Source organism: Martes martes, assembly GCF_963455335.1.
Source record: "Martes martes genome assembly, chromosome: 5".
In the NCBI taxonomy this organism is placed as follows: Eukaryota; Metazoa; Chordata; class Mammalia; order Carnivora; family Mustelidae; genus Martes; species Martes martes.
Genome location: NC_137892.1, coordinates 37481328 through 37496453, shown reverse-complemented (window position 1 = coordinate 37496453; position 15126 = coordinate 37481328). Strand labels below are relative to the sequence as shown.

General features: G+C 36.6%; 1 protein-coding gene and 1 pseudogene across 2 annotated transcripts in view; one reads left to right on the top strand and one right to left on the bottom strand.

Moving 5' to 3' along the window:
* The window catches only part of FBXL17 (F-box and leucine rich repeat protein 17), a gene marked incomplete at its 5' end in the record, with an annotated part of 499405 nt that overhangs the window by 196605 nt on the left and 287674 nt on the right, over positions 1 to 15126 (bottom strand). The gene's annotated exons all lie outside the window — the stretch shown is intronic.
* Positions 13342 to 14349, top strand: LOC308342598 (glyceraldehyde-3-phosphate dehydrogenase-like; annotated as a pseudogene). The gene has a single exon. The product of its transcript is annotated as a glyceraldehyde-3-phosphate dehydrogenase-like (transcript).

Here is a 15126-nt window from a genome sequence, read left to right as displayed (position 1 = left end):
GTTGCAGGTGTGGGCTTCCTTCAGTCATTTAAGCACTCTAGACTTCATTTTTCCTACTTAAAAAAAAAAAAAAAAAGCCAGGGGAAATGCTACTTATGCATAAAACACTTTGAGCTCCCCAGATGAAAGCCCGCATATATAAGTGTGATGCGTGTTTATTGCCTCTTCTCTGATGAAAAGTGGCAGCCTTCTGCTTGAAATGGGATTAGAAATTCTGACTATAACAGAGAAAAGAGAAGCAGAAATGAGTAACAAGCAGTCAGAATAAATAAAATTGAAAAGATGGAGAGCACTCCTTTTACAAAAGGAACATCAGTTGTGAAACTTGTGGTTTAATTTGGTATGCTTTCCACTTTTAAAAAATTGGGCTCAACTGCATGTATAATGAGCTACAAGCAGAAGGTACATTCAGTAGTACATGAATAAAAAATGACCTTTTCATTTGCTCTTCCGTAGCTTGGCATTCCTATATTATTAAAATATAATGTATTAAAGATTAAGTAAGCATATTAGCATACAGACATCATGCTTATGTGGCCATGGATACAAGGGCTATCCAACATAAAGCTAGAAATTCAGTTATATAAAATTCAGATTTTTAACAGCATAGATATCAATTAAAAAGAACACAAACTTTCCTAACAACAAAGTTGGCTATTGTGGCAAGAATGGAAAAGAAAGGAATGAGGAGAGAATCTCTAAAGAGAGCCACAAATAATAATCACAAACTATTCAGTAGCTGGGAGTAAGCTGGATTCCATGTTATAGAAAACCTATTAAATAGATAAACTCCCTAGCCTAATGAACCTAGAGTTCTCAGTCTAGGATTTAAGATCCTAAGGCAATTTTCATGCCAACATTTTTTGGGAGAATAAACTGTTTACTAAATATTCTTCTTGTATTTATTCCCTTCTATGGCGTATTTTCCTTTCTTGCTTCTTCTTTTTCACAATATAATACCCAAATTTAGAGAATTTTAAGAGTTCACAAAGAAGTAATTACAAAAACACAGCATAAAATTATTAAATTTCCAAAGGACAAGGCTTTCTTTTCACCTCATTATTATGTAAGCAATACTGGTTCATAAAAGAAAATTTGGGGTTTAGGAAAGTAAAGAGAGAAAAAAGGAAATAATCCTATGAGTCTAATGCAGTCACCGGTCACCTCTTATGTATTTCCTCTTACTGTTTTTCAATATGTAGCTTTCTGTGTTCGTGTATGTGTATGTTTTCTTTCTTGTGTCTTATACACTGTTAGAGACACAATGTTGTATCACACTCTTTTCGTCAAGAAACAATTTAAACCCAAAGCCTGTGTGTTTCTTCTTTATTTAAAGTACATTTTTTCCTTTTAAAAATTGCTTTATCAATCACAATGGAAGGTTGACATTCCCCAGAACTTTGTCATTTGTCCTACAGACTGTTCCCCAATGGCTTGAGAAATGGTCTTATTTAAAACACTGGGAGAAAAGGAGATGTCACAGCACACCGGTAGCTAAACTTAGCGAGGCACCATCATTTCTCCTAATCCTGTCTAAGGACTTAGCCTCCTGTCTCATTTACAAGAAAGCCTGAGGTGAGGTTCAGTACGAGGCACAGGCATCTTAGCTTAACTTGGCTTTTAAAGACCTGAACTGTCAATATTCCACCATCACCGCCTCCCATCCTACTGTTAACCTATGGAGAAATAGGAAGTCCCGCCCTTGAACTACTATCCCTAATCTGTCAGATTCATGAGTGAAGGGTCTCTATGGGTCCCTATAACATAAGCATGATTTGGAGAAAAATTCCTTCACATGTACATTCATTAAAAAGAATAAAATTCTTCCCTAATTTAGGAAATTAGGTAAGATGAAAATCAAACAAAGAGGGAAACTAAATTGAAAAGTTGAAGGAAGAAGCAAACCTTTCCTTTTAAAATGATGTAAATATGAAACAGGCATTTATAACAGATACGTCTTTCTTGTTTTCTCTGTCGTTCTCTTGGATGAAAAACAACAGTGATTTTTTAAAACAGTTTGCTATGAATAAAATTTATCATCTACTGATGCATTATTTCTCACTTTCCTTTTCATATTATCTCTCAGAGATAAATGGCAATAACAAAGACATTAAAATGACACTAAGAACAGCTTTTTATAGTTTTAATTATTTTTTCCTTTTTGGCAATAAAAATGATGTGGTACGCTTACATGTGTTATATATTGAGAAGCAATAATACTGTTTAAATATTCATAATTGTGGAGATAATTTTTACTTGGTATTTTAAATATGAAATAGATTGCTTCTGGTCCCTAATATAATGGCCCTGTTCATTAATATATATTGCAGGCACACCTATATTTATGTCAGTCAATCACTTACTGTGCTTTTTATTCTATTCTGAAGTATTCTGCACAGATAACATTCTTTCATGAGTCCATCAAGTTTCACTTTCTGAGAAATAATATCACAATTTCTAATGTAGATAATGAGCACTCACTTTCCCACTTCTCTTGGGATTTAAGCTCATTTTAGTCTATGAAATAACAACTAAAGAGCTGAAACTAAACTCCAAGGCAAGGGAGACCCTGATGAGCGGCAAACACCACGCGTATCCGGCCCTGTTACAGGGATGGAGCAGACCTGGCATCTCTGGGCGCCGAGCGGAGGTTGGGCAGGCCTCTCGGGGGCAATGCTTCATCTGGTCACCAAAGTCGGGACTCCAGGAATGGTTTTGTGCTTATGGGGAAATTGAGATGCCTAGCTGGGATAAACTCATGAAAACTGAACTCCTATAATGCTACCTTAATAATTTACAATGACACCTGCCTATAATACAAGCTGGATCTCTGGCCTCGTCAGATTAGGGCATTCTCACCCACATGGGAACTCAGTACAGAGTTTGTAAGACAGCAGTTTAGACCTAAAGGGCTTGGTGGTCTTTTCTCAGGGTGCCTGGGCTTAACTGGTTTGGGGCAGTCTTTCTCCCTGTACCTTTCTTCTGTCAAAGGTTCTCACCTGGCCTGTTCCTTTTAGTTTTACTTTTCAACATTCTATTTATTTTTAGATATATATTTTTAGACATTTTACATTTAAATGATACAGCTGTAAGACAGTGAAAATGAAGTGTGCCTCCACTCCTCTTTTATCCCTAAATGCCCCGTTTCTCTCCCTGGAGGCTAGCTATCTATCCTATTACCAATTTCATGAGCAGCCTTCCAGAGATAACTTCTGCATTTGCAAATATATGCCGTGTGTGTGTGTGTGTGTGTGTGTATACATGTGCATGTTATCTATATACATATTCATATGTATGTGTATATATATAATTTGTCTCCCTATAAATAGCAGTGCATACACGCTGTTTCTGCATTTTACTTTTTTTTTTCTTTTTTAAGAGCTGAGTCTCAAGATCATTGGGAAAACTTTTCTTTGGACATTTTGCCAGCTTCCTTCTGTTGGATTTTTTAAAGGTGTCCCCTGATTGTGCTTTCGTTCCCTAAACTGTATCTTAGGTAAATTCAGCTCTTGTTCTACTGGTTTTCACCTGAAAACTTTTCTTGGGCTTTTCTTTATTCTTCTTTTGTCTTTGACAGTTAAATTCTTGGACTTTATCCCCCGAGAGGTATCTACTTATCAAGATAAGTTCTGTAGGAGACATACCCAATTCAACCTCCAATATCAGTGGGACCAGAAAGTCTGACGGCAATTTCCCAGTGATCTTCTAGTTCTATTTTTTTTTAACCTAAAGAATAAGACATGCTCATAAATAACTTACGTAGTTGGACTATATACTTCTCTAGGTATCTTTGACTAGAGAATAATTTCAGCTTCTAAGAGGCCTAGACTGTGGTTAAGTACCTGAGATCATTCTTTTATTCCTAATAAAATACTTAACGTCTAAAAGAAAGATGCATTTTACTTTCAAACTTTCCATACACAGAATTTTTTAGTTTTAATATGTACATTGTATTTACAAATACAAGTAACACACACAATAAATATCCTTGAATATTATTTTACACACATGGTTGTTTATCTTTTAAATAAATATCTCAAAGTAGAATTCCAGTCAAAAGGTATGCACATTTTTTATTTAGAAAGTATTGCCAAATTTTCCTCACATTTCATAATGGTAAAAACTTGAAATTCAAAAAACACAACATAGCAATTAACCCTTTCCATGTTGTGACTACAGAATGATTTATTACAAATTTTTAGAGGAGGAAGACAATTCAAAAGTAATAAATTTTTCTTCTAGTTACCCTCTTACTTTCAAAACTAATAATTCAAGGTATATATTTGATTACAGATCCCTGGACAACAAGCCATCAGTCACAAGGAATATACTGCCTGATAGAGAGGAAAACAAGAAAAATACTTGGGATTGAATATGAAAGAAAGGATTTTAAATCTGGGTTTTAAAAGAGTGGCTTTTTTCCAGTAACCTTCAAGTTGCAGGGCTAAATTCCTCTCAAGCAAGAGGTGAAGAAAAAAGAGAAAAGAAAAAGAAAAAAAAATGAGAAAAGTGAAATGAAACCACCAGGACTCTTTGAACTAGAAATCCTACGGTTACTGATAGGTCTCATACAAAGAAGGGATGGTAACTGAAGGAAATGTGGACAGTACCTGGGAAAGGAATGGCTTCATAAGGGGTCAGGGGACTACCGAAGGTCAGGCTTTTGGCAGGGATTTTCACTTACACCTTTCCTGAGGAAAATGTCTTCCAAACGCTAAGAAGGGGAAGAGAGGAAGAGAAACTGGGCAGACCTAGGCTCTGAAACTCAAAATGCCTTTCTTGAGGACAACAGAGATATCATGACACTGATTTTAAGGAAGGTTATGAAATCTTCGTGATCACTCAGAGTCTGCTAACTACTGCTGTCTGTTATTAACTAAGTCACTATATTGGCCTATGAAAGTAACATTTTAAATCTCCAAGATATAATAACCATTAATGTTAATTTATGTAGTAGATATGTAAACCAAATATATAGATTATCTTTTAAATCTTTTTTACTTAAGAAGTGTGGGATATATACTTGGCATTGTCTAATACATGGATATGACCCCACTGCCTTATCATATACTTAAAGTAAAAGCATCGATCATAGTAATTATGACTTCCATTCTAAAGTGACTTCACACAACTTGAATAATTCTTGGGAACTATAATACAATCTTTTAAACTTTATACAAGAATTTTCTTTAATAAAAGCAGGATATAAAATAGGTTTCAAGTGTATAATTTGTATCTAAAATTTGAGGACAGCATCAAAATATTAAAGTGTCCTTTTCACTGTGTATCATTTTGGAAGGTGAACAATTACAATTTCCCTCCATTTTATTATCTGCTTTACAAACTTGCATATTGTCACAAAGCTATCACCTGTTTTATAATTATTGTATTTACCTGAAGTAAGATTTAAGAATTTCTCTTTTATTCTCAATTATTCAAAACACAACATTTATGCCTTCAGAGTATGATTTTCTGATAGTATATGAAAGTAAATGAGATAATTATATCTGAAATTAAATAAAGCATTGGATCTTGAAAATAAGAACTGAGCATTTAAGTGTAAAAGCTAAATTACAGTTTAAAGCAAAAATATATTTTACAAATGGAATTATTTAGTTTGTCTTCTGAAAAATGAATTATTAATTTTCTTCTTATATCTACAATAAAGCAAGGTCACCGTATCCTACAACTCTGAATCAATGCTATGTTTTAAATAGATGTCCTAAAAGACATAACTAGCCCGTATCTCATAGAATAGATATTCTGAAAGAAATGAGGTGGATATAATTAATAATTTACATAACAGGAAAACTTATTACAACCATGTGGAGTTTTTATGCACTAACTATATGGTATATCTGACTCCTGTGAAATAGTACCTACCTCATACAACTTTACTGTTATACATGTACTTTTTTTTTTTTAAGATTTTATTTATTTATTTGACAGAGATCACAAGTAGGCAGAGAGGCAGGCAGAGAGAGAGAGGAGGAAGCAGGCTCCCCGCTGAGCAGAGAGCCTGATGTGGGGCTCGATCCCAGGACCCAGGGATCATGACCTGAGCCGAAGGCAGAGGCTTAACCCACTGAGCCACCCAGGCGCCTCTATACATGTACTTTTTAAAATCTTCTGCCCAAAAACATACATATCATTGTATTCCTATTAGTAAGCACCAAACCTTATAAACAGTGGAAGTTCAGTAAATGATCACACAATGAATACTGAATAAATGAACTGACTATAACATTTAATTTTCAGCTAAAACATGCAAAAGCACTCCTAAAGTAAGTGGTAAAAAAAGAAAAAATACTATTATATGTGACTAGAAAACAAAAACTTAAAGGAATAATTATATTTCCTAGAATATTAGTTTCTGGAATAATGGAGCTTGAGGGTCTCTAGATCACACAAGCCCTTCGAAGGCCTGGAAGCAGCCTCGCATTGTATGAGCCTCATAATATGTTTTCATAAAGTTTTTTTGTATAATATTCTTACTGAGACTACTACACATTTGGAGTCTAATTTTTTCTTTGTAATTTTGTATTTGATTTCTTAAGCGATGGACGGAAAGTTATAAAAGCAACAGGCTCCACAAACTCAGATCTGCATCTCCATAGTTTTCTAAAACCCTGAGGACAACCTAACAAAGGAATTGAAATGAAACGAACATTTGGGCAGGTAACAAAGATTTAGTTTACATTCATAAAGATCTGTCATTGTCTGCTGAAAAATCAAAACAGGGCCAATTCTAAGCTATGGGAGAGCACAGTATTCTGAAATATACTTTATCATCTAACCGATCATGTGGTGAGATTTCAATCATGTATCAGCACATTTTCTCAGATGGCAGTTTTCTTTTCTGGTAATTATGCTTGGACATTTATTGACAGTTAACAGCTGCTCTAGTACTTCACTTCTTTTACTTCATGTGTTGACATTTCACATTTCCTCATATTTTCAGATAGCTTAGAGTACTTGAAGAAAACAGACACTTTGATATTACTTCTTAAATTCTTAAATGTTTCATTCAACATGTGAAAATATCATAAAGTTGTTGATTTCTGCCGCTGTGATCTAACATGTCTCATTTAAAAGTGTACAGTAATTAAACTACACATGTAACATTCACTTTTCAGTTAAATATTTTGACAAACTTATTTTACCAAAATATCTAAAGTCAACTATCATGAAAGCATCATGAAATACTTTGAGTCAATGATGTTTTTGTTAAAGCTAGCATACAAAAAAGTTCTCTTTACACCAATAAAATATAAATACTCCTAATTGCTAACAGACTTTTTCTGACAAGTGTTAGCCCAAAATGAATATTTACAGCCTATGCTGAGAATTGAACGCCTGGAAAATAGCATTTACAATGGAAACACTGACACAGTTTTAACCAAAAGCAAAACAAAACAAAACAAAACCCAAAACACAAACTTGAACATTCGTGCTAGCTAATGGGGTGATTGGAATACTCTTGGCCTTGGAATAATGTAAGAAAATATTTAAAGAACATCTGATTCCACTGAAAATAAGATCATTAGATTTCTTATTAAAACAAATGCCTAAAGGTATGTGATATTTTACACACACACACACACACACACACACACACACACACACACACACCATGGTCTACAGCAAGAAATATTTTGATCCTTTTCATAGGACATTTTGTTATTTGGAGAGCAGAAGCTAAGAGAAATAAGAAAAACTTACTCTGAGAACATGCCCTAAAATTTACAACTGAATGATATTTACTATAACTATAACATCATTTGTTTTTCCTTCTTCTGTCATGCTGTATCTACATTAATAAGTGATTTTGTATTTTAAAAGGGGGATATTAAAGATTTAAGGACTCAATTTAACAGTTGGGCTATTTAGGAATGTATACTTTATTCACAAAATAAAAACCTTAAGGACATAGTTTTTTAAGGCAAAGAAGATAAGGAATATGAATGATGTCTGTATATAAAGAAATAATAAAGGAAAATCAGTTAAAGGATAATTTTGTATAATCTCTGTTAATGTGCTTTTGTTTATGCATCATGTCAAACAGTATGTGTACATTGAAAATAAGAACTCATAGGAGAAAGTCACAAAGAAAATTATTCTTGTTAGAAAGTTAGACTCTATAGCCTGTCAATCAGGATATCACAGACGTAAACTTCCTGTTGATCCATGGAGGAAAGGATGATTATTTTTCCTGCACCCTCCCCCCTACCTTGGCCTGGTTAGCATCTGTAAAGAAAAGTGTCTTATTTTTCTTGGCTTGAGAGGGTACCGTGTCCCACACAGCTGGAGGCAGAAATGAGAGCTGACGACTCCTTACATATATCTTTCTAATTTCGAAACCTTCCTCAAGCAGAGCCTAAAACCAAATTCTATAGTGCTGACAACTGATTTTTTTTTTCATTTCATATTCTAGACCACTAACTATAATTACGTTTCAGCTATTTTGACCATAGTACTCCAGTGGTAAAATAACAAAACTGATCTGTAGAATGTTTCTACCAAGAGAATTACCCGTCTATGTTAGCTGCTTCATTCTTCCTCTGTTGCTGTCCTAAGATATTTCTTTGGACATATGGCATATATTTCAATTTACAATATTATGCATTAGAATGGCAGATTAAGTAGAAGTTCTTTTCCAAATAACAGACTTGTAAATGAATCTACCAATGTTGGAAATCTCAGCATACGTTGATCTGTTCCCCATGACATTCCATGACACCCAATAATGTCCTGCAGAGCCAAATTTGGTGAAAGATTCAATAACACACCTAACCTTAAGGCTCTGATCAGGTTAACAACAGTTTTCGTCAGGACTACATTCGTCTTTCTGAAGTGCGGCTGTCTCTGGAAACAGCTGTTCGGTACAGAGACAGTAACTTTTAAAGATACTCCTAACATTTCTTCCCTATTACTAAAAATCTTATCTTCCATGCTAGCAAATGCAAAGAGCTTTTCATGATAGCATGAAGAAAGAGAGTGCTATAAAATGAAAACTGAAAAATTAGACTGTTCTTAAGTCACCGACAGGGCTTATTTCACAGGGGTGTACTTCATCACTACAAATGCCTCGAACCCATCTCACAAGATGCATCTGCTTTCCTGCTGTCGTTTCTACTGCATAAATCAAAACACTACTCATTAGTGTAAACTCATTAGGATAAACCAAACCTCAATTGCAAGGATCTCAGCATTTTTGAAAACATAGATATAAAGATATCCAAATTAATGTCACTTAATTAAAAATATGTAGTTTGCTTTGGACAGTTTTTACTAAACTCGATCCTTATTATCTGGACTAGTGAGATTAAGATAATTTAGGGCTGAATAATTCCAGAGTGCAGCAGAGCATAAAGGCCTTCTAAAATAGAGAGGCCCAAACCCATAATACCCACTACCATGTAACTACCACTGGGAAATGCAATTTTAATTTGCAGCAGGATCCTAAGGAAACACTCTGCTGTAAATAAAAGTGAATCCTTAAAAAAAGAAAAAAAAGAAATTTAGTATTTGCAGATGAAGCAGACAAGGCATTGCCATGACACTTTTCTTTTTAAAACCAATCAAATGCAGTTTCTTGATGGAGAAAACACTCTCTGAGTTAATTAGAATCCAAAGCATCTTGAAATAAAATTTCACAAAATGAAAGATCAGTTTGTGACAATACTATGTTACTGAGCTTACAAACAGCACTACCATCCATAGGTGGCACTACTGGGACAAATTCAGTGGTCTCCCTGAAATTCCCAAAGCATAACTTGGTGGAGTTGCCAAAATAAACATTTTAACATTCTGTTTTGAAAGTAGAAATGCAGGCACTAAGGTTTTCATGATCCTACCATACTCAAATGAAGTCTATCTGTGTGATGTTTTCAGGTAAAAGGCAATGGAGCAAAATCTGTAACAGGAATTACCTGCTTTAGGACTCAGAACATCTGAAAAACAAAACTCCATTTGTGTCACATGTCTCACGTGTAGACTTGAAGTTAGACCAAAAATTTCACTACTGACATCTCCAGTTGTGAGGCTGACTTCAGCAAAGTACATGGATTCCCTTTGGTCCAGTCTCAATCTACGTCCAAACTGACACCAGTCTGATTCCAAGTCACCTTCCTCATCCACAACACCTGTGAGTAGGTGAGTGGTGAGAGTCATTCTGTCCTCCTTGAAACTTGCTTTGATGTCACAGAAGAAGTAGCTCTACTTCTTTCCAAGCCTAATCTTTCTGGTCCACTGTTGATACTGTGATTTATAATACATAAATACATTTGGTCTTCCTCCTTGTTTCTAGCACAGAGCCCCTAAAACCCTTGGAATATCCTAAGTGGTAGGGGAGATAAAGGTGCCTTTGGTTACGTTAATGAGGTCAGTTTTGATCCTGCGCCCAAGGATGGGGCCTGTGATTAGAGGGTTGTAACTAACTTCCAGTCATTGCCCCAACCGACCCCTGGGAGGGGAAAGAGGCTGGAAGTTTAATCAATTCCCAGTGGCCAATGGTTTAATCAATCATGCCTATGTAATGAAGCCTCCATAAAACCCTCAAAGTATGGGGTCTGGAGAGCTTCCAGGTGGGTGAACACATGGAGATTTGGGGAAACTGGCCCATTCAGAGACAGCATGGAAGCTCCTTGCCCTTTCCCCAGACCTTACCCTCTGCATCTCTTCCATCTGGCTATTATATCCTTTTATATATCCAGAGTTATATCCCTGTATAATAAACCAATAATCTGGTAAATAAAATGTTTCTCTGAATTCTGTGAGCCACTCTAGCAAATTAATCACACCCAAGGAAGGGGTTGTTGGAATCCCCAAGTTACAGCCGTTTGGTCAGAAGCGCAGGTAACAGCTGAGCTTACAACTGGCATCTCAAGTGGAGGGCAGCCTCATGAGACTGAGTCTCTAATTTATGGGATCTGATGCTCCCTCTGGGTAAACAGTGTCAGAACTGAGTTGAACTGCAGGATACCCAGCTGGTGTATGTATGGATGGATGGATGGATAAAGAGCATTGGTTGGAATGGGAGAAATTCCCAAACGTTAAAACTGCTCCTTCAAGACCCAACCATTTTTTCTCTCTCATTCCTCTTTCCCAATCTCAGTCAGCCTTTCTCTGTCTCTGTGTTTCTCAAATTCTAAAAGGAATGTCCCTTATTTTACCTATGAAATCATTATCACACATTTTCCCCTTCCCTTCATGATTACAGGCCAAATCATTTAAACTTGCTGTCCTTTATGTCTCATCTTTCATTGATTCCTTGGCACATTATAATTCACTCTTTACATTTTAGAGTATAGCTCCAGTAAAACTGCCTATCATAGAATTCCCTAAATCAAGTCTAGATCAGAATCTCATCTTAACACAATTTCCACAACATCCAGATTTGCCAAATAACCTCATACATTAAACCGTCTTCTCTTGGGGAGCATCAGATTGGTTCTTCTCCTATCATCCTGATTGTTCTGAGCTTTCCAACACAATGCTGGAGGTGTTTCCTCAATTCCCTTGCATGGACTGACCTCACCTAGTCTAAGTGATGGGTATATCATCCTGCCTGAATGACTCCCAAAGGCATATTAGGCCCTGGTCTTTATTATTAATCTTTATGCCTGCAACACTTGTCTACACAGACATAAACTGAGATTCAACTTGTCTAAAACCCGTCATCATCTTTTTCTCCTCATACTTTAACCTAGCTAAAGTTTTAGAGAGTTCACTTAACAAAATGTAATGAGATAAGAACTTGAAAAAAAAAATCTTTCTAACATCCCCAAATCCTCACAATACATTGTGTACATGAGAGAGCTATTACTACAAATTCAAGCATGAGTAACAAGAAGTCACGAACAGTTACACTGTCATGATCTGCAGAAACTTTCCCAGAAAGTATGGCAAAGAAGTCTGCTGTCATAGCTTGATCTCAACCACTAACAACACTTTCTAACTCATTCCTCATTAACTCTTCTGCATTAGAAACACTTCAGATGTCTAAAGGAAAGCTAAGGGGCACTCATCTCTCTTGACATGAAATATGTTGCTTTTAGTGGAAAGATGTTATGGTGCTAGTAAACAAATAAAAGGACCCCATCTCAAGTGAAAAAGATAAAGGTATATAGGATCATGCCCATAAAATTATTGAAATACATATGCTTATTTCATGACAGCCTTTTTTCATTTACAGGTATTTTTGCTTCAGGAAGAACACTTTAAGTCCTATGTCAAGTTACAAAAGTTAGAATGCCAGCAAGGCTATATTTTAATGATATTTCACAGTAATAGCTGGTTAAATGGCAAAGTAAAGAGGACAAAACGAAAAATGAAAAACTCAGTGTATATACTCTTACAATGAGTAACACCAAATCTCGGAGAAACTACACTTAATGGATAAAGACTGAACTGTACTGGTTTTGAAATTTAGACCTAAAGTGGAGACAAGGGGCAAAGAAAACAGTATTTTAAATAGTTATTAACACCAGCTTACTTTCTTTAAATCTATGAAGACTTGAGACAGAAGTAAAATGAAAGAAATGTTACTCATGAATTTAAATACTACAAGATATAAGGTATTATCTGTAGGGGCCTAAATTGAATTCAAAACCTATCATGAAAAATATTATACCTGAGGAAATGAAAGATAACCAAAAATGAAAAATAAATAAGTAATTAACCTGTTCTATCTGGAAGGCTCAGCAGATGACCATGACAAAACAGTAACAAGGCTTTATAGCATAAGCAAGTTTCCCCCTAAATCCAACACGTTAAGGTCTTTATTATGGAAAACATTCAGTGCTATATTTGGAATGTATCTTCTATACTTAGAATAGCATAGATATAAATTCTTACTGAGGATTAGGTCAATCTCATGAAACCAGTCCCCAGAAGTTAACTATTTTTAGCTAGGAAAGAGGTAAGAAAAAAAGGAGGGTGCATTACTACAATTTTATGGTAATGGAAATACTATTGGAAAAAATTGGTTAATAAGAAAATTTTTACAGTTTCTATATGTTTTATAATAAGCAAAATCAGGTAGATTTAAATCTTTTTCTTGCTAAAAAAAAAAATGTGTAGGACACTGAAAGCTCTATGGCTGCTCATTCATTCACTCTTCATCCAATTTTTACCTGTTAACCAATTAACTGCCAGACCGGGTACTAATAAATAATGAAGACAGTTCCTCTCCTCACACAAACAAACAAATACCATGCAATATGGTGAGTGTCATCACAAAGGTTTTTGTGAAGGTGCTATGGGAGCTTTGGGGAGATGCACCTAACCCAGCAGGTCTCTCTTTTGAATGTGAAGGAAACTCAATTAGAAGTAGGCCAGATGAGGCTCTCTGCTCCTCCCAGTTCAACAGAGAGCTGCATCTTCTGGTACAGTGCCAGCCACCTCCCTGAGAATGAAGATAAAGGTGAAGGTCGGAATAAACAGATTTGGCCATTCTGGGTGCCAATCACCAGGACTGGCAAAGTGGATACTGTCACCATCAATGACCCCTTCATTGACCTGAACTACATGGCCTACATGCAACCATGGCAAATTCCACAGTACAGTAAAAGCTGAGAATGGGCAACGTGTCCTCAATGGAAAGCCCACCTCCATCTTCCAGGAGTGAGATCTCGCCAACATCAAATGGAGTGATGCTGGTGCTGAGTATGTTGTGATGTTCACTGGGGTCTCTACCACCATGGAGATGGCTGGAGCCCATATGAAGGGTGGAACCAAGAAGGTCATCATTTTTTGTCCCTTTGGCTGATGCCCCCATGTTTGTGATGGGCATGAACCATGATAAGTATGACAACTCTCTTAAAATTGTCAGCAATGACTCCTGCACCACCATTTCCTTGGTCCTCTCACCAAGGTCATCCATCACAACTTTGGCATCATGGACCACAGTCCATGCCATTACTGTCACCAAGAAGACCATGGATGTCCTCTCTGGAAAGTTGTGGCATGATGGCCAAGAGGCTGCCCAGAACATCATCTCTGCTTCTACTGGTGCTGCCAAGGCTGTAGGCAAGGTCATCCATTAAGCTGAATGGGAAGCTCATTGACATAGCCTTCCATGTCCCCACCCACAGCGTGTCAGTAATGGATCTGATCTGCTGCCTAGAGAAAGCTGCCAAATACGATGACATCAAGGAGGTGTTGAAGCTGGCATTGGAGGGCCCCCTCAAAGCCATCTTGGGTTACACCAAGAACCAGGTTGTCTCCTGTAACTTTTAGCATTGCTCTCAATGACAACTTGGTCAAGCCCATTTCCTGGTATGACAATGAATTTGGCTACAGCAACAGGGTGCTGGACCTATGGTCCACATGGCCTTCAAGGAGTAAGAGCCCCCTGAACTACCAGCCCCAGCAAGAGCAAGAGGAAGAGAGGTACCTCAGCTGCCAAGGAGTCCTTGCCGTCCCCCTCCACACTCATCCACAAAACGCTAAGAATCTCCCAACCTCCACAGTTTCCATTCCAGATCCCTTAAAAAAGGAAGGGGCCTAGGGAGCCCTACCTTGTCATGTATCATCAGTAAAGTATATTGTACCCAGTCAAAAAAAAAAAAAAAAAAGTAGGCTGAATGAAATGCCAATAAATTGGGTTCCACACAAAAGTAAGGTATATTCAGGAATGATCGGAAGTAGGATTATTGAAGTCCCTTTCTCTGAGTCTCTTTCGACTTCCCTCTCTACACTGGCTTCATTCTCTCATAATCATTTTGGCCACAACTCAGAACCAAGGCTGAGAACGTTCTGGGCTCACACCCTCCCATCCTTTGCACTGGAGTGGTGAGCTTGAGCTGTATTTACAACTGATCAAGAATAACACTCTCAGGAAAGCTACCTTAGAGATTCAAAGCCAAATACATCTGATTTCTGGGAAGATGGTGGAATGTGAATAGCAAAGTTCACATGGTTAGTCCTGGTTCAGGAAGAATTGTACTTCCTGGACACGCTTACTTTTAGAAAGCTGGGTGTTTCCCAAAGAAACTTATACTGAGTATGGCTACTTAGCTGAAAAATAATTTGTATGGTAACAGGGCGAAGCAATCCTGAAACTCTCTCTGTAAAGGTCTTTTTGGAATTTTGGATATATTCCTAAAACAGGAAGTCTCAAGA